Source organism: Anas platyrhynchos, chromosome 7, assembly GCF_047663525.1.
Source record: "Anas platyrhynchos isolate ZD024472 breed Pekin duck chromosome 7, IASCAAS_PekinDuck_T2T, whole genome shotgun sequence".
NCBI lineage: Eukaryota > Metazoa > Chordata > Aves > Anseriformes > Anatidae > Anas > Anas platyrhynchos.
The window spans coordinates 22,151,337-22,172,318 of record NC_092593.1 but is presented as its reverse complement, the minus strand read 5'-3'; the positions used below and the strand labels follow the sequence as shown (position 1 = coordinate 22,172,318).

At 36.4% G+C, this 20,982-nt stretch overlaps 1 long non-coding RNA gene across 2 annotated transcripts in view; it reads left to right on the top strand.

The window, feature by feature from the left end:
* The first annotated feature begins 10,483 nt into the window (after positions 1–10,483).
* LOC110352750 (uncharacterized) overlaps positions 10,484–20,982 on the top strand; it is a 34,041-nt gene continuing 23,542 nt past the window's right edge. The window contains exons 1-3 of one of the 2 annotated variants that reach the window (XR_005267163.2): positions 10,484–10,748; positions 13,583–13,683; positions 15,772–15,927. This is a non-coding gene — a long non-coding RNA (uncharacterized lncRNA). The remainder of the gene's footprint in view (positions 10,749–13,582; positions 13,684–15,771; positions 15,928–20,982) is intronic. The other variant, XR_002402245.4, reaches the window with a different exon arrangement.

The following is a 20,982-nucleotide window of genomic DNA, read 5'->3' as shown; positions in this document are numbered from 1 at the left end:
AAAGCATTCTCAGGCATAATATATTGAAATCTTCTATAATGAATTCATGTTTGCCAGAAAAAAAATATTTAACCATGCCAGGAAATTATCTGTGAGGAATAAGCACTCCCCCCACCCCCCTCCCAATTTGCATTGCTTGGAAGGGGAGAAGAAAAATGGCACAGATGCATGCAGTATTGCACAAAGAGTATATATGGACATTTCAGTCACTGATATTTCCCCATTTTCTGATGCTAATGTAAGATATGTTGGTTTTGCATTTATAATTAAGATGAACAGATGGTGAAGACTTAGTTTAAAGTAATACTGTACATCCATTAAAATAATCTCTGCCTACAGTGATTCTTCACTATAGCAAGACTTAATTGCATATATAACACAAATACATCAGAAAGAACTCAGTCTTTAGCCATTTGCTCCATTAGGACAATAGTAAAACAGACGTCACCAAAACAGGATTTATCCTGGAGACTCCTAAGATTAACAGATGCATCTCTGCTGACAATATTGGGTTGCTTTCATTAATGATCATTTTATGAATAAAAGAAAACATAATTTCTTAAAATATACAGGATTTCTTTTTTAAAAGGCACCCATATTTTGAGGGAGGAACATTCAGGAACAGAAGTAAATTTTTAACAGACTGATTTGGTGTTATTTACACTGTTTCTCCCATAACATAATTTGTTCTTCAGCAAGATTTATAAGTCTGTGTCTTTGTGGACTGTATCCATGCTTTAAGTTAGGTATATCCTTAAGCATGTAACTGAAGGAAGTCCTTAAGCTGTTAGGAAGCAGAAGCAGATTTCTGCATGTTTTTGTTTTTCTACAGAATGCCATTTTGCAAAGTTTATGTATACATGAGTTATGTAAATAAATAAATAAATTATTTTCACCTAAAGATCTGTACTTCTTAGGGAATGGAACTTGAGGTTATATCTCCAAAATGGGCACTCACAGAACAGCAATAGAGATGTTAAGCAACAATACTCATTTTTCAAGAATGATGTCAATTATGGATGTGGTTGTATATTTATAAGTCCCATAATTCCATTTCTGTTCTTTTCTTGTACTGTCTACCATCCCACATTGGTAACTATTTTCTATGTTAACGAAATCTGATGAACTCTAACATCCAACGATATAATTCAGCAGAGATAATGTCCGTTTCTTTCTCCAAGGTGGTTTGTTTTGTTTTATTGTTATAATGTAAGGACATACAAGATCACTGAATGTTTTGGAGTGAAAGGGACCTTAAAGGAATCTAGTTACAACATTTTACTGTTGTTGTAATTAGCCAAAATGAAGTATAATAAGGGTTTGATTCATATTTTTGCAAGTTTTTAAACCCAAAACACATTCACTATCACACCAAAATGATTAGCAGTCACTATGTAGTGACTGAACAGTTCTCAAATGAGAAAAACAGTTGTTCATACGAGTTTCTTAAAACTGGTGAATCCCCATCCTTTGTCATGTGCTTTAGCAGTTGAAGGCCTTTCTCTCGTCCTCAGCGGTTATTACTGTCCACAAGAATACCTTGACCAATGTGTTATGTGATATTTTGGTTTAAGTTTCTTCATTTTTCTCTGTTAAAATTGTGCTTTGTTTAAAAATATTTAGATATTTATTGAAGCAAGAACTTGAACCCTGAAGTCCCATTTTCCACATGAGTACCCCGAACCTTAGGTTATTGAGTCATTTGCACGATCTCTCAGAATATTTAAGTATATTAAACCAAGTCAAATAGCACCAGCAGGAGAGATTGAGAGAGTCTTTATCCCAGAATACAAAAACTCAGTAATATGGTAGTTAAACATTCTTCCAGGAGGTGCGGTTCAAAACCCCTCAGGCAGAAGAGTGAATTGAACCAATCTTTCTTCAGTCTGAGATGACCTGTAGGGTAAGGCAGGAGAGACACTGCTTTTGTGTGTGTTGATACATTAGTTTTCTTTGAAATGTCTGAAATTGAAATTAAATAATTATCTCCAGTGTTTATACATCACCCCCCAGACAAAAACATTTAAAATCAATTTGGACAGACATTTAGGGTTGGAAAAGGATATGTTTATTGTACTTTGGCAGCCACACTGAAAGCGCTTCATTTGTGTAGACTTCATTCAGGTGACAAAATTAATAAGACCAAGTAGTCCTGTAAATATAGCAGAGGTATATGAGTAATAAAGGAAATAGGAAGGGGAGAGGGTGGCAGAGGAGGAGGAGAGAGACAGGCTGGGAGCCAAAGAGACCGAAAAAGGCAGCAAGTTTTACAAAACATTCATTTGACTAATTTGCTTAACATAATAAAGAAAGGATGGTTTTATTTGGGAGGGTGGGGGGATAGCAGCAATGATTGATTAGATGGGTATTGTATTTGCTGGATACGGGATGAATAATGTCCATGAATGGATATGGAAAGTATCTCTCCAAAATTGGAATAATCCATAAGTCATAGGATGCAGAGCACAAAATACCAACACACTAACATACTGAGAAAGGCTTTAAACAATAACTGAGCAAATCTTGGAAGAGGTCCAGAGAAACAGGGAACAGAAAAGGAGCTACATGTAGAATAATGGATTTTAGACAATAGAGAGAGAGCAGCAGACATTTGTGAATGGAGTATTAGCTCTTTAATTATAATAATTACCTAAGTTTAAGGTCAAGGCACCTGTGCATTTCTGTCTGTGAGAAACTGATTAAAAAATTAGAAGTAGCATTTAATCTTGGTGATACTATTTCCAAAAATTCTCTCAGAAATTTGGGTATTGCCAAGATCATTACTTATTATTTTGTTCTGTACCTAGAGACACTGACTGAGATGGGTCCCATGTTGCCACCCTGAGATCATTGACATCAAGACTGACTCCCTTATCACTTAAAATGAAATATAGAATGAAAATCCTCTGCAGGGAAGAAAACCATGAAGAATGAAGATCCTTACATACTAATTTATTCTGCTTTCTCATACATACTGACCATGGAAATGAAAGGTTTCATATTGTTCCCTTTAGTAATTCAAACAAATCTATTCCTGGTCTTGGAAATTAACTTCGTAGCTAATCAGGTGGTATAACCTGAGATTTACTGCCAAGGAACCCTAGCTGGGAAGCAGCAAAGGTGGATCTTGTCACCCAGATGTGATGCACACAGTGTGATGCAAAGCATCTTCAGTTGGAAACAACCCTACATACATCATTCAGGTTATGTTCTGTGCTGTTGGAGGTTTTGTGATGATTTCTGAGCAGGAGAATGCAAGCATCAGTTCAAGTAGCTTGTGCTTCGGCAACACCACAGCTAGACCAGTGGCTGCCAGCAGTGTTACACTTCAGTGTTTTGCTTGCTCTCTACCATGTCAGAGCAAGTTTGAGTTTGAAAAAGAGCAGACACAGATCAATGAGTTGCAAACACAGAGAAAGAGCTTCCTATTCTCTTCTCACCACCCTCCCAGGCATAAATATTTAGATTTGGATTATGGGTGACAGAAGAAAGGCAATCCCACTAGGAATGGATGTCACTGGTTACTACTGAGCACATAGCTAGAGGAGACTGAATGAGTGTTGAGGGAATTAGGGAACTAACACAAGGGTATGGAAGAAAGAATGAAACAAAGAGAAGCAAAGATGGAGCAAGGTATGGAGTGTATTGTAGAGAGAGATTTTCTAAAAGCTTATGGAGTTGAGAAGCATAAGGTTAAAGCTATTTCTTTAAAGAAGAAGGGAGCAAGTGCACGAAAGGAAGTCATAGGAAAAGATGAGAGTGAGAAACCTGGAAGTAGAGAATGAAAAAAAAATGACAATTTGGAAGTCATTTGCTCTAGATTTGTTGCGATTACTGCTCTTAAACGTGTCTTAAGAGAAATATTCCCACTCCTCTAAAAATTCTGTTGTTTTTCTAGGCTCTTTTTCAATGAGTGATCTCTAATAATACTAGTAATTAATAATAATAATAAAAAAAAAAAAACGAAAATTTTAGTTTCCACTTCTATACAACCCAAATTTCAAAATTTTAGTTTTCTTTTCTTGCCTTTCACTCTTTTTGCTACTTCCTCACTCTTCTCCCCAACACTCAAACAATCCAAATCTGCACCACCTTCAAAAAAAAAAGTGTGCTAGAAAGAGCTAAAGCATAATTTTGACAATCTAAAAATTTCCACAAGTGAAGAAAAACTAAATATATCACAAGTGCACTTCAATTGGGAAGGAGGAAGGAACTGCGTTTGCAAAAAGTCACACAAGTGAATAAAAAGCATAGATTAAAATGCACACAATGACATTTTTCTCTAAAAAAAAAAAAAATAATAATAATCCACAAGGTTTGCACAGGGGAAACAAACAAATTTTCTAGTTTGTATTTTTGTATTTCTGAGCAAAAAGTAAATAATGAAAAGGCATTTTAAAACAAAAACAATCTTTGGATTCATTCCTGACCCTGAGACAAGTGTCAGTCATGGCTATCATTGCAGAGGGAGATGTTTTGTCTCCAGCTGTGGCCTGTGGGTAATAACCAGACCTTTTACGTTTCAGTTGTAAGTGTTAGAGATAAAGATGTCGTGAAAGAAACAGAATTAATGTTTTTCACCATTGTACGTGCTCACCTCCTCTTGTGCTCTCTCTAGTTCAGGGGTCATTGTTTTCATTCACATTTGAGGTAAAATGTGCTAGTGATGATCACTGGAGAAAGAACTTCGCAGAAGATGAACTGAGCAGATGAGGTACCTGTGGTGAAATTCTGGATAAAAGCAAGAAAGTAACTGCTATCCAAGCCAAGGAGAGTGAGTAATTCTAAGTCAGTGCCACCATCAGTCTGATTGAAGTAGTGAAGGAACACTGAAAGAGCCTGTTCAGGTGAGAACAAGCCTGAAGAGGGGGAAAAAAAAGAAAAAAAAAAGGTAAGAGGATGAGCAGATGGAAAGCTTTTAGTGAATCAAAAGCACCTGTTAATAATAAAAATAAATAAATAAATAGAAGTGAAGAAGAATCCTTCTTCATTTTCTTGTTGTTTTGGTAAGATAAAAGAAAGTCTTGCAGTTTTGCTTGGTAGTGTCTTGTGAAAGGGATATTGATAATGTGCAAAATATGGCAGGAAATCATGGTGAGAATATTGTTACAAAGAAAACTGGGACTAGGGCTGATTGTTTTCAATGTGATTAAAAAGTGAAAATCTGTCTAGAGCAGAAAACTAGGAATAAAGGTCACTAGGATTATTTGTTCTATATTATAATCTGGAAACTTCAAGTGGGAAGGTTCTAAGAGTTATTGTATAAGCATAATCAGAGGCAGCTACTGCTCAAAAAAAATGTGATTTTTAAAAATACAAATACATAAAAGGGTAGGAGAAAGACCAAAGTTAATATGATTTTCAGCAAAATTTTATGCTGGAAATTATATAAAAATGTGATGTTTTCCCATGCAGCTTGATATTATCCCAGGCTATCTAAGGACATTGGAAAATATTTACAGGAAACTAGATAAATACTCGTCTTACATAATTATCTGTCTTGGCAATGAGGCTGGACTACATTATCTTTTTATGTTCTTTCTAGCACAACATTTTCTGATTGGGAAAAAAATCAGTCTGCCTTCTGATTTCAAGCCAGCCAATATCTTTCTCATTATACCACACTAGCTCTTTAAGGGACGTAGTGTGGAACTTTGGGTGTCATTGCAGTCAAATTGTGAGCTGCTTATCCCCACTGGTATACAGCTACTTGCTGAAATAGCCCAATTAATTTCAATGTGGAGATCTGTGCAAATCATTTCTGAATGAAGGCAAGAACAGGTTCATAATATGGCCCTTTTTTTTTTTTTTCCATAATTTTGTCTTACAGATGAAAATTTAATTTGTAGTAACCTTGTGAGGCAGAATTTACTACTTTTTGTCAAGTATTATGAGATTCTGAAGTGAGAAGTGCTAAAACCTTTGGAAGCTCTTGATACTCTTCACTGTTAATTAACATCCCTGTAAGCAACAGGGTGTGAATTTACAAAGTAGACTGTGAATTCTATGTAGTGGCATTATATTGTAAACAAGAATACTTGTACTTTCTGGTTATATTAATATTGCTTAGCAAAAGTGAAGCAGTGAGCATAATTTTTTCCACAAGCATGGAATTACAAGGGTTTGACCAGGCAGGTTCAAGAGAGAACAGCTGGCAATTTTTTTATTGACAGAATTTGTCAACAGTTAAAGGTGAGGAAGGACAATAAATGGGAATGAGAGCATTTTTTCCTTTTACAGTTGACAAATAACTTCACCAGGCAAAAATACAGCAGGATGAATTGTAATAAATACAGTGTTTGTGGTAAATTATCTTTGTTAGTAAGGAAAAATCCATGTATTGATTAATTCTTTTTATGTGCAGAATCCAGTTATTGGATGCCTCATAAAATCATCCTTTTAATCTTCATATTACCTGCAAGATAAGACTAAATTAAGGAAACTACACTTCAGATCATCGTGTTTCATTCTCTCTTGCTTCTGAAGAAAAAGCTTGAATTGCAGAAATGGCAAAATCATGTTCCTATTGATTTTGAAGAGTACTTAAGAATAGCTCCCACAGCTTCAAGTTGGGCTAAAAAGAAAAAGTGTGCATCTGAGACAGCTAGTTCATATCAGTAAATTTAGTCACTGGCTTCCCACTGTAAATCCCACCATAACTCCCACTGACTTACTGCAATAGCTCACCTGAGTAAGCTAAGTAATTGTAAAAAGCTCAGTAGTCCTGAGTAGGGTATCCTTCTGCAGGGCAAGAGAAAAGGTTAGATTTTTCTTGTCAGCTTGAATTAATAAGTGATGCCAGAAGGCTACTTTGAGTTGAGTGATGTTTTCCATTTTTTGATTATGCTTCCCAAAGACACTGGAAAAATATTTGAACAATCCTCCTTTTCATCTCCAAGTTCCCACATGACTCCAGTGTTGTTTCTGAAGTAACCCATGCTGACGCATTCCCTAGCGTACTTCTGGAAGATGTAGGATATAATTTGGCAGATTTGTCAAATGACAAATTTGACATTTGGGGTGATGTAGAGTCGAATGCAACCACTTCTGACTAGCAGAAATAAAACCACTCTTAGGAAGGAAGTGAGCAAATATATGAGAATAGTTATACTTTTTTTTTTAGTGTAAATGCACTGAAGTAGTGTGAGTTACAGAAGTGTAAAGAAAGTATAAAGGAGGGGGAAAAAAACATCCAGAAAACATTTACAGCCTCCTATTGTCATAGACTCATAGAACTGTTAAGGTTGAAAAAAACCTCCAAGATCATCTGGTCCAACCATCCCCCTACCACCAATTATCAGCCACAAAACCATGTCCTGTATTCATGCTATTATTTGCTGAAAGCAGTCCAAACACTTGTGGCACAGCGTTTGTGCATCCTTTCTGGGCATGTACCATTTCCTGGGCTTTCAGCATGGAGCAAACATGCACAACACTATCTTTTCCTGGACTGGAAAAACCAAGCAAAAGAAATGATAGCTTGGTTTTAGTTGGCTCTACTTCCACCAACCAGATTTATTTTGCCAATTAGAATCATGGTGAGAGTCACTATGAGATGATGCTGAAGAGAGTGTTCAGTGAAAAATGCTTGACCTATTTGTTACAATTCTCCCAGTAGGTGTCAGTTGTAAAATAGTAATTTAAGATATAGAGTAACCTAGAATCTCTGCCAAATGCTTTTTCACCTATGTTGTTGGTTTAAGTAAAGATAGAGATGACTGGACCAAACTTGATGTTTGCAATATCATTAGTCATGGGAATAAATGGCATTCTTCATGGTTTGTTTTCCTTTAATGATAGGAGGAAATAAAATTCATATGAGTTAATGTTGCATGTACAGAATTTCCTGTATTTTCCCAGAAATAATTTCTTTTTTTTTTTTTCAGGCTTTTGAGTAACATGTGTTCTTTAAAATACAGCTTAATTATAGAAGAACATAAACTCAGCTCATTTCATGTGGTTTTAAGCATAACCTAATCCTTCATAATTTTGCCAAAGTGTTTTTTTTTGCCTCAAGACTTTTTTTTGCCTCAAGATTTCCAGCTTGGCTTAAGCCACTTTTCAAGCCTTTGTTTGATTATTTCTGCTATGTGGTTGGATTTATTCTCTCAAATTATTTGAGTTTTGACATCACAGTGTTTTTTTCTGCTTGAATCAGATAGTATGGTATTTACAGCAGTAGGACCCATGTAATGGAGCACACTTGCATAACAGCTAGTGCTTGATATTTTTCTCTGTGATGTGCTGGGATGAGTACAGGTAGCTAGAACCAAGAGGTGCCAGTCTCAGCAATTTTAGTTCAGGTGCCATGGAAAAGATAATCAGGAGCACTTCACAAATGGAGCAAAAAGTTTTGTAAACTGAAATTAGATAAGTGTGTGTGCCTTAACAAGTACGTTTCTTCATGTTTTGTATATTCAGCTTTTGTTATTGTGTTCAATAAGTGATAGAAATTGGAGACTTGCAACAAACAGGTCCCAGATACAACTGCCTTTTGTACCACTGTATGCGTTACATTATTCGTATTTTCCCACTGCCCTGTTCCAGGTAATATTTTGACATTCCTATGCCTCTTCTTTTTAACATACGATGTATTTCCATGGTATGTTAATGTATATGTAAACATTATGAAATTTCCCTTGAGCTGTCCTACAAAATAGATATTGTGCGTAGCACACCTGTAGAGTATCTGTTTGTCCCGCCTTTGTCATTTGATCTTGATTTCCTACCTTTCCAAGATCCAGTAAAACATCCCTGTGTTGACCTTCCCACCCTCTTTCAACCTTTCTCCAGAGAACTGATCAATACCTACTGATTTTCCTTTATTTGGATGATGGATAGCTTTGGATAACTCTGTAATCTACGTTGTTGTCCTGTCTACCATCAAATTCTCCAAGCACTGACCTTCATACCAGAGTTCTTCAGACATCATGCAGAAACCATGCCTATTACCAAATGGTTAAAGAAAGTCCTGGTAGATTCTCTTGTTAATTCATTTAGATTTCCTGAAATAGAGAAAACAAAACAAAATAAACCTGAGACGTTTGGAATTCTGACCTCTTGTAGAGTTCCACAATGCTTCACCAGCTGGGTGTTATTTGATCTACTTCTGCGTTTCTGTAATCTGTACTTGACCTAGTTTCAAGTGTGATCCAGCCCTTTCCAACAGGTTACTTTCACGTGACTGAGTGGTTAAGTACTTATAGGAGATGCCTAAGTGAGAAAATAAGGTATTTACTGCCCAAATAATATAAGTCTGGTCTGAAGCTTGCTTTCTGGTGCTCCAAAGTGACTCACACAGGGTCAGAGATGAGAGAGATCTTCAGGGGAATTTTTTATAATCCCACAGAAAGCCTCATGATTCCCCCTTTTACTCTGTAGAAGCAAGAAAAATAAAGGCAGATCTGTTCCCTGCCATATAGGCAGTCATAATAAAACATAGGGTAGAATATACCTACTTGTGCTTTGAGTTAGAGTCAACATACAGTGCTATTTTGAACTTAAGGAAAGTGAAATAATGAGCAATTCTTATTTTTTAAGGGAGTGGGCACTGACCAAATGAAAATCTGACTAAATCTGACTTCAACAGCATCCAGCTTCCAGCAGAGAGGCTGCTGGAATTGCCTAGGCACTGGTTAGTAGCTAGGAGGAGTTTGCTCTCTATGTTGAAGCTGACAAGCCTGAAAAAAAAAAGTGAATGATTTTAAATAAGCACCAGACTTCCACAACACCTCCAAAATTAGTCTCTAAAATATCATTATTAACTACCTATTAAAATGTGTTTTGATTTAATTTCAAATCTATTTAACCCACATCAATTTGTAGAGCTGTCTATCTCTGTTATTTTGCTTTATGCTTCACATTGTATATATTTGTACCCAGCTGTGCACATGCTTGGATGCATCATGGGTTGGCCTATATAGTAGAGTCATGAAGCATTTATGACTAGATCTTAGTCTCAGATGGATAAAATTGCACCAATATCTTATGAAGAACACAAAATTGACCACCAGCATGTTATAAATATGCCTGAATTTTTATTTATAATAATTTAGTTGAGAACACACATTGGTACCAAGGTCTATAAGACCTGTTGAAGTGATCTTTATTTTAAAAGGACCTTGTCTGTATAGCTTCTTCACATTCACTTTAGAACGCAACAAATAAAAAACAGAAACAAGTTTCTGATGGAGCATATGTGCTAATTTTTAGCATATTCTCCAGACAATTTTCTTTCAAGGCTTGCTTGTTAAAAGTGTCACTGTTCCTCTGTTCTCTGGTAGTGTTTAGAAAGGACTTGTTATGAAGGGCTTCTTAGAAAAGGTAGTAACTTTTTCTGTATAATTGCATACTTCTACATATATGCTTTCTGATGTATTTTAGCACATTTTCAAATTGAAGGAAATGTTTTCTTGAGTCAAAGGAAATGCTGATAGTTGTGTTTTTAAACTGTTAAATATAATTACACTTTTTAAAATAGAAATCCAAACAATTTAATTTCTAAATAGTCAAAGTAAAGTATTTTGACTAAGAAAATGTATTTTTCCTTCAGATAAAGTTCTTCAAAATCACGATAAACTCCTGAAGCACCTCTCTGATACTGGCGAGTGGGAAACAGCAGCTAGCAGTCTCTCCTGGCTGTGTGGCTTTTAAAATAAAAACAACTTTCAGTAGTGGTGAACTCTTCTCAGCCTTTGAGTGACTCATGCATGGCACCTAGGAGACTTGGAGACTGTGTCATTGAGAAGGTAGAGTTATTTGACGTATGTTAATATAATTCTCAGATATATACATGAAATATAATTTCATAATATAATATAATTTCATGTGTTAATATAATTTTCTACCCTCTCCCAGTATTGTGCTATTTGGAATTCTTTTGAGCTATCTGTTACAATTATACATGTTAAGAGCTTCAGCCAAAAGCTGAATAGTTTGAATGTTGCTAAATATAATGCAGCACAACAATGCAAAACAACTTGTGAAAAATATTCCTAGGTCAGTAGGATTTCTGTTTGATTTGTTCAGTTTTCTGCTTCATCCTTTTGAAAAGTGCCATACGATGAGTAGAGAGTAAGGCAAAACAACTTAATTGGATTTTGTGATACTGAGATTTGTGCTATTTATAATGTAGGTTCTTAATTAGTCTTAGTAGCCTTAATTCCTAGAACCAAGGGATTATTTGGAAATTTTAGCTTTTTTTTTTTTTTTTTCTGTTCTTCCTTTTCCTTTTCCCTTCTTTGTTTTTTCTCCTTTCTCTCTTTTTCTCTCTAACAATGTTCATGCTTCCAGGGCTGCAGAGGAAAGTTTTAAAGCATGTTCTGTATTAAGTGTTAAGGAAAAACAAAACAAAACAAAACAAAAAAAAACACTTCCTTACTTCATTATTTTAAGGCCAGTTCAGGTTTTCAGTGGAATGTATAGCAGGCATAGATATCAGCAGGGCTTCCTGGTTTCTCATCTGTAAGACCCAACTTGTACTTCAATGCTGGAATAAACCATCCTCCCTGGATTGCACCGAGTCCTCATGAGCGTAGAGAGAAGGCACATCTAGAGAAGGCAAGATTCTGGACCAGCACCACATGAGGAGGGAAAAAAAAAAAACAGGTTTCAGGCCTCTGGCTGCTGCTGCAGAATCTTCTGTTACCTCATCTCATCAGGTCTTTGTCCTCTGCAAACAAAATGAACACCAGGTACAAATGATACAGAAAGTGTAGTTGAGGGAGATGTCATAAGCTTATATTCTTGCTTCCAGTCAGTTGGGAATGATTGTTTGAACTCAGATGTCAAGACTGTGTTCCCAGTTTGAAGTGTGAGTTTGAAATCCAGCATTTCAGGCAGCAATGGAAAGAATTTCATCATGAAGGAAAGGATGTAAACTGTGGAGCCAAAAGTCTTCACACATTGTATCTGTTTAAATAGACATATACATATATTGACATATTATTCATGAAATGTGCTAGAGGTTTTTGGATTTTTTTTTCCACTTTGTAGAACAGTATAAATTTTGTATTCACAGGAAAATGACAAGCTATTTTTAAGTGATAGCTTCATGTCAGTGCAAAAGGCAGCAGTTGTTGCCAGAGGAATGAAATGCCCACTAAAGATGGCAATTTAACTTACACTATGGGATTTCTGGATACACAGTGAATTTAGCCATGAAAAACTGTTCTTCAGCAGAAGCATGCACTTTGTCCTAGATTCAGTTTATAAACATCACTCAAAATATCATTGTCTTTTTCTGTGTGTGTGTGATTACTCTCAAGACAGGAAATGGGCATTTCCACACAGCTTGAAAACTGTGATCCTTGAAAACCTGTCTTTACTCTCTGTCAAGGATGACTGGAGTAGATTACACTGGAGTATTAAAAATACTAGACCACAAAAACTTTGAACCATTTCTATAACTTAGCTACCGTAATAATGGTAACTCTTTTTTTTTTTTTTAATCTACAAGATGGAAAAAATGTCAGCTTTCATATTTTTTTAATAAACAATCACTTTATTACTATGAAAGAATTTACTTATTCCTTACAATCTACATTTATCAATAGCACTAATGTAAAAATAGAGCAATTATATTTAAATGACAGAGCTAAATATTGTGTCAGAGGTATGAAGCAAATGGCATTGTTACTCATTTCTTGAAGAATAATTTTCTTCATGAAAGCTACGTTCTCAGGTTATGAAACCCAGCAGGGCCTTTCTGTCAACAAGCTACTAATTTCAAGTAAATTATGTAATCCAATACATAGTGTTTCTGTACTTCATATGGGTATGTACACATTATGTCCCTGCTCAGAAAAGTTCTTAGACTTAGGTCCTACTTCTCTGCATATTAATGTAAATCTTTTTAAAAAAATAAAAAAGGAAATTAACAGTTAAGCCATTCAGCTGTTCACCTGCACTCTACTCACTTGGCTACCTCCATTCTACTACTTCCCACACACATCTCCATCCTCCACTTGAACAACCCACAATTATCTTTATAATAAACCACTATGTTTATAATAATGGAGCTCAGAGCATCATCTATCAGTTTGCCTTAAACTTCCCATTGAATGGCCCTGTTTTCAGTTATTCATATGAGTGAATTTCAGATATTTAATAGAATTTCAATTACTTATAACCTTTATCCAAATGATTTTTTCCTACATGTTTAACTCAGTCTGAAATTTTGGGAAAATTGCCACCAAAGCATTTCAGCTATTTTCATCAGAATTGCTGAGGCAAGGAATGTGAATTTACTCAAGTTATACACTGGTGACTGTTTATCTGAGAATCTAAGAATTTTTAGTTGTGCAGGGCTCTGAAGTTGATCAAAACACCAAGCTTTTTGCCAAATCTGTGAAATTTACCCAAATTTAGCTATGTCAGAAGCACATGAGCTGTGTGTAGTTTTGCCAGACTCACAGCTCTGAAACATGAGAGGTCTACCCTGAAGTTGTAGTGACAAACCAGGGCTTTTCGTTCAGTACCAGTTCTCAGTTGAACTGAGTGTTCTGGTGGCCAAGCCTGGCCCCTCGAAACCAAAGATCCTTTTTGTTGCCTCTCTTGTTCATTATCTTTTGCATCTTTGCAGGACCTAGAAGTTCTAATTACCAGCCAGAACCACCTCAGTGATGTACTGCAAAGCATGGGGAAAATAATTACATCATGCTGTGAAGGACTGGCACCAGTGAGGTACAAACAAGGGGAAACCCTCAAGAAGCCCTCCTGTTGGGTTGGCTAGCATTGGCCTGGCACCCACACTGGCCCTTGCTGCAGCTTCTGAAGGGAAAGTGAAGTTCTGAGGGGAAATCTGAACAGGAAGAACATGAAGGTTTTGCAGACACCAATAGACAATTCCTTCTCCAAATATGAGGGGAAACAGAGGAAAGACTGGGCTTGTTTGAAAGCATTGCAGTCAGAGGAAGGTACCTTGGCTCATAGACTAATTGGGAGCAAGAGCTGACCTTTTGATATTGAATATAAGAGGGTCAGTGGTGAGCAGATAGGCCACAAAGGGCTTTGAATGTCAAGACAAGTCATTTGTGTCTAATTCGACTGAGAAGGCTACAGAGAGCCAGACTTAGGGCGGGGCCCGGGAAGAAGATTTGTGTCAAAGCTTGAGAGAGGGGGGCTGAGACTGGGGGCGGGAGAGGGAGTTGGGAGAGCAGGGGAGGTGGCTGGACAATCTGACTGAGATCAGCAATAGCAATGAAAGGGGAAGGGAGGAGGGGATGTTCGAGGCAACCTTCGTATGAATGAAAGCTTGACAGAAATGGCAGCAGTTTCTGAATTATTATAATATATTCCTAAGACATGCCAATTCAGGAGTTCACAATGCAGCTGTTGTTTCTGAGGGAATGAGAAATTATTTTACCAATTTATGCAAAGGACTATTAAAAAGGTGGCAGACGAAGAAAAAATATCTACATAAAAAGGAACGTTAATTGCTCCATAAAATGACTCACTGAGTGGTTCAAAAATCTTCTCATGCATAAATATCAAAAGTTTTACTGTTGGGGTATTTTTTGTTTGTTCCTTCATACTGAAAGAGTAATTCTCACAGGCCAGTATCTCCAGAAATAGTAGTAGATGCTTTGGAGATTATGAAACAAAGCAGGTATCTCCTGCTTTTAGCTTCCTGGAACTGGATAGTTCTGGGAATTGAAAGGGGGATTTTCATTTCCAATTTCTGTATTTACCTATGGACGTTTGTTCAAAGTACTCATCATGTGCTTAATCTTCACTTTACCTTTGGGACTATCAGAGGCATAACTTTAGCTGAGAAGAGATCTTTTGTCTCCAAAACCACAATATATATACTTTCAAATTCACCGTCCATGTAAATTATCAGGCTAAAGTAATATACATTATGAGCAATGGACTTCCAGTGAGCTTAAACACTACTATAACAAACGGACACTATACCATCAGCTAGTTCCCTGTGAAGGTTTGTCAGTTGCCTCTGTTCTTCGTATGACCACATATGAAGACAATTTGGAAATGTGTTGCTGCCTCCAAACCATGTCTGTGGCTGGCAGTGCTCTGTACAGTAGAATACAAAACTAATAATCCCAGCTCTCTCTTAATGATCCTGTTGCACAATGGGGTTGTTTTAATAATATCCAAAAAGTCCAGTGAAATGTGGGCTCCATCCTAGTGGGTAATGGGGCAGATGTGGAACCAAAATGATGCTGGTTTTGTGGGAACTGTCTAATTGTTCAATTTAGCACTGAGGCTGATTTTAAAGCAAGGTTCTGCAAAGAATTAAACACCGACAGAATTTGCGGGGGTGTCTTTTAGGCATGTGGGTGGTTTGTAACAAATCATAGACTTGTTCTTTTATTTCTAAAGCAGCAGCTGGATGTTGTAGTTAGGCAGGTGTCTATAAGTCCCAACTTATCAGCTCCAAAGAGGAGAGCAGTTTTCCTGAGGGGGTAGGTAAACTCACTGCAAGACTTGGGAGAAATCAGGACTTTGGGTACCTTTAAGTTTTACATCTTAAATACCAGAAGTCACTTCAGGTCCATTTTCTGTGGATATTTTCTATCAGTGTTTAGATAGATAGTGTGAATAATTGGTTATCAGAGGATACTGTCGTAGCCTCTTCATGGATTCTGCTCTGAACAGCTCAGTATTAGGCTTGATCCTCATGAAAGCATGGCGAAGGAATAATATAAAGGTATTATTATGTGTCCAGTGAGGATGTTGTCACTGGACCACAAACTCTTGAAGTGAAATGACCACTTAACTAGGAAATGCTTATGTGTTTATAAATCACAGGTAGCAAGAACACAGAAGGTTGGACTGTGAGATGTGTCAAAGAAGTGTGAGGAGAAATGGAAATGTATTATTGATTCCAGCTGGAAAATAAGCTAAGAGTTGGAAAATAGTATGCTTCTCCTGAAATACTTGCTTTCTCTCCAGCTGGTTTAGAAGGTATGGATATGGATTAGCTGGGAATTTGAATGGGAATGTTCCTCTAGATAGATGGGAAACGCAAAAGCATTATTAATAGCATGAGGTTCTTTGTGCTTTTCTCTTTGTTTATTTTTGTATATGTTTATTTATATTTATGTTTATTATGTTTTGTTAGATTTATTTATTTTATATTTATTTCTGTTTATGTTTATATATAATCAATATAAATATTATTTATATTTATGGCTGGTTGTGTTAGGGTTGGGTGAGGGTTCATATGAAGGTTTGCTTGCGGGCCGGTACCAGAGAAAATTATTTTATTTTAGTGGATGATTTCTGTGTATTGTGGTATAGCACCTCATATCTGCAAGGAACTTTATTCTGTTCTATTTATACATTTACCACAAGATGTAGACTCTGTCATAATAGGAGAGTGATTCAGTCACCATTGCCTTCAAGATGCTATCCATGAAGAAGGGGAGATAAATTCCCTTCCTAAATGAGGTTGATTTACATGCCACAAGTGTAACAACACTGTTAAAAATCAAGGAACAAATTATGTTCTTCAGCTGCCAGGAGTGCCCAGTCCAATGCAGGTCCCCTTGTTCTCACTCCAGTGATCCTCCATTGCTGTCCTGTAGCACATCAGGATGAGTGGCTGCTCAACCTACCTGATTATTTTTTTCTGCTTTCTTGTCCCTCTTTGTCCCTCACATCTGATTTCCAGACCCACAATACTAACTTCCTCCTGCTCTCTTTGCCTCTCAGAATAACCTGTCTGTCTGGTTCTGCTCCACTGCTCTAGCATCCCACACAATTATTCACTCAGTCCCATGCAATACCCCCTGACTACCTCAGCCCTCTATGCAAATTTATCTTCTTATGCTTACTTGATTCTTCAGTGACTAGGATTATAAAAACAAAACAAAAAATCTTGTAAAATATGTGCAAGATTCTTCATTTTTTCCTACTGTGCTTAGTTTTAGGAACTAGGGCAACTATTTGCTCTTTCATCTTTGCTCAAGAGCAGTTTTAATTACATAAGTTTTCTGTAGCACATGAGCACAGTGAAAACTTTTTTTTTTTTTTTTTCAGACAGGGTCCTTGATGGCCTCATCTATTCTGCTTTTCTTTGGCCTTTCATGGTAGCTCTTCAGTGCTCATTCTGCACCTATATGTTCTATATAAAAATATCTCTAAATATATTTTCATCTACTTTTTCTTCTATCAATTTGTCAAATGAGCAGAAACCTCTAAAAAAAACTATGAATAATGGCCCTTTATAGAGGATATGAGTGACATCTTTTTATCACATCTCATGATATAAGTTAATTCTGATGAGTACTGCTCAGGAACAGTTTGAGTAACACTTCATACACTCATAATTGTTAATGCAAGCAAATCATAGTTAAAAATCTATGCAAATTTGCAAATTCTTTAACATGTATTCTGTAAGGACTTTCTGCCCACTGTCCTCTTATTTTGTGATCATAGCTGGTGTTAGTGATGCTGAAAGATTATTTTCACACTGTTGCTGGTTTTTTTTGGTTGGTTGGTTGGTTGGTTGTTTTGTTTTTTTTTTTTACAACAATATACTTTTCAGGTCACATTTTAGAAAATATTCCTCCTCAAGAACCCCCACTCTCCCATAAGGCTGATAAAGAATAATGGGTGGCTTTAATTTATGATGCTAGTGCAATTTGGTGCAAAATCTCACTTTCCTTGGTAATTTATTCATAAGAAATATGAAATGAAATGTCCCAGAAGGTGTCTGTATACTAGCTTGCAAGGAGAATTTGCTCTGTCATATAAAGAGAAGGAATCTCTCATTATTAAAGGACCAAGATTTGGAACATCTGAGTGCTCTTTGATGTTATTTACTCACTGTTGGCTTGAAGCCAACAATAAAAACTTTAAATGTGACAGTGAAGAATTGGGCCCTGAGAGACATTGTAAAAACAAATTGCCCTTCTCGTTCCTCCTCAGTTATCTCCATCTGTGAAATGGGAATAGCCTGTTTGTCAGAGCACACTTGTGAGATATAATTCATTAATGTCTAAGAAACGGTTTTAGAACATCAAATGGAAGTATCTGTTCAAGTATCAGGTATTATTAGGTCTGAAATGAAAGCTATTATATATTGCTGCATCAGGAGCTACTTGAAGTCTCTTATTCTATACAAATAACGAGCAGTACACGAGTGATTTTTATCTTGTCTTAATAGGATAGTCTATCGACAGTGCTGTAGGAGTGGTTTGTACTGTTGAAATGACATTAGGGAGCGCTGCTAACACACTGAGCAGAGTCACCCATTCCAGAAATGTTTTGATTTGGGGAGTCAGAGAACCAGGAAAGAAAGAAGATACATGAGAAAAGAGAGAAAGGTAAGACAAGGATGGTTGGGGCAGGCAGGAGGAGAAGGGGTGAAAAGGAAGAAGTAAGGCAGAGCAGGGCAGATAAGCTGGGGGAAAAAAAAAAAAAAAAAAAAAAAAAAGGAAAAAAAAAAGATGAGAGAAAAAGGAAAGAAATTAAAACACAATCTTTTAATTAAAATAAGAAGTCAGTTGGATGTGTTTACAGAAGAAAAAAAAGACACAACACAACTTAGAAAAACAAGGCTGTAATGCCATCTTGGGGTTTCTGATGACATCTCAATCCAGCAGAGCTTTGCTCATTTGATTTGTGAATGTCAACAGAAACCCCTTGATGCCATTGAGGCTCGCAGTTGCCTCTCATTGATTCTGTATTATTTCAACAGTGGAAAAATAGCACCTTTATTTTCACAGCCAAAGTATCTCACACTGTGATAGAAATGTACATGTGCTTATTGAATATCATCTGTTCATTTTTACCTAACTTCTTTGTTATCACTATGGATTAGAAAGATATGTGCTCTTTTATGGCTATCACGTGAAAGACTATTTGTCAAATATACTTTAGTCCGAGTCTTCATTAGCCTAAGGAATATAGACTATTCTGTCCAGCTGTCTTATGCTGTTTATTATTTTAAATTCACCTTATTGGTGCAAAAATTACCCCAAACAAGCCTCTTATTGATTCTTCTGTGTTGTATCCATTTTTCTCATATTTCACAGACAGAATAAAACCTGTTTTGTGAAATGAGTGAGAATCTGCACTACTTATTCATGAGTATGTACAGAATTCTGAGCCCAACTCTGTAACATGCAGTATGTCTTCACGTTTTGCTCAAACACAGGAGGTTCAAAGGTGAAATCAGTGACCAAGTAATGTGTTGTCTCTCTCAGACTTGATTTCTACAGATTTCAGGTAAAGAGTGCCATTGTAAAATGCACAGCCTGAACTATACTATCCTGTGCTTGTGTCAGAAAAACTACATGAATTAATTGCATCAAAGACATAGTATTCTACTATGATGACAGTGGGAAAGGTCAACATTTAAATGATAAAAAATTGTTATCCTATATATAATATTCATAAAATAGACAGTCTTATTATTGAGAAATATTCAAATAATCACAACTTTCCGGTAGGAATTTTTTCTTCAGAAACAGCAAAAATTTTGAAGAAACATTCTATGGTAATTGAGCTGACATTTCTTTGTGACGTAAAATAATTTTGTGACAGAGGTGATTCCACATACACCTAAAACTTCCATGACAATCTAGCCTACCTAGTCAGGGCCAAAATCTCTTTAGTGGTGGGAATTTCACCACTTTTTGTTTAGGCTGACCATGTGTTTCTCTGTCCTTACAGCTAGGAATCCTTTTTGCAATTTCTCAGATAAATCTTCATGGCTTCAGGCTGAAATTATTGGGTTTTGTTCTGCTTGTGGTGGACATGGAGAAAACTGATCACTAACCTCATCTATTTTGTAACCATTATTTTTCAGTCTTTCCCCATCGGTCATGTTTTCAGAATTGCTCTTTTTGTTGTTCTCCTATGAATTTTCTCTCAGTGGTCAATACAACTTTTGAACGGTGATGCCAAAACCTGGTCATCAGTTTTCATGCTGGAACCTTCTAAGTATTGTGTGGATGACCTCTGGTGTCCTGCTCAGATCCTGCTGCTAAGATATCCTAGATTTACTGTTTTATATGTTCCCGTTTATGTCTCACTGGTGACCTGCACACTGCCTTTGGCATTCTTCATCTGATTCTGGGCTGCAGTGCTGCTGTCTGTTGTCCAGGTATTCTTTATTTTGTATTTGCATATTTTATACTTGCTACCTAAGTAAAGGACTTAGTCTTGATACTAGAACCCCACAGCTTCTTGCACTGGGTAAGAATTTTGAATTTACAGGCACTACACATTCTGGCTGAGGGAATGTATTCAGTTCTGTGAATTGCCATGAAACCCTGTCATCAGTGCAGTAGAGGGTTCTTCTTCCTAATCCTAAATTAATTTGTATATATATATTACCTCTCTTTTTTTTTTTTTTTTTTGGGGGGGGGGGGAAGAATTATTTCAGAACTTAAAAATTATTTTTCATTTTCTTTTTTCTTTTTCTTTTTTTTTTCTTTTTGGCTTAGTAATGAGACTTTATTCTAACAGTCTTTAATTATCAAAACTTTATTGAAAACATCAAGAGTTATATGAAGACACACTTGACCTGGAGTGAAGTATCAGGAGTTTTTAAACATTTAACTTATAGTGTATATTAGTATGAAACTAAGTTGAGCAGAACCCATTAATGTCACAGTGATCGGTTACCAATGGAAATAAATAATTCATGATGAAGGGAATTAGTCTAATTAGCAGGCAGTTTGAGTCCTTTGATAAAACCCAGCTCTAATTCCGTGAAGGGCAGGAAGTGCTGTCATCAGTCAGCCCTGAAAAGATTAGCATCTATTATGAATGAGGTTAGACACCCTAGTGAAGTCATGTGTGTCCTGGAGACAAACTTAATATGTTCCAGAATGGGACACAGTTTGTCTCACCAACACATCATGATTCCTACTGGGCTATTGTATGTAATAACAAGCAAAGATCAGTGCTCCTTCCTATCATTCTCCCCCTGTCCATCATTCTGACAACTGTGCAAATACATTTTCCATGCAAAGCAGGGAATGTGCCCTGAATACTTGTAAAATT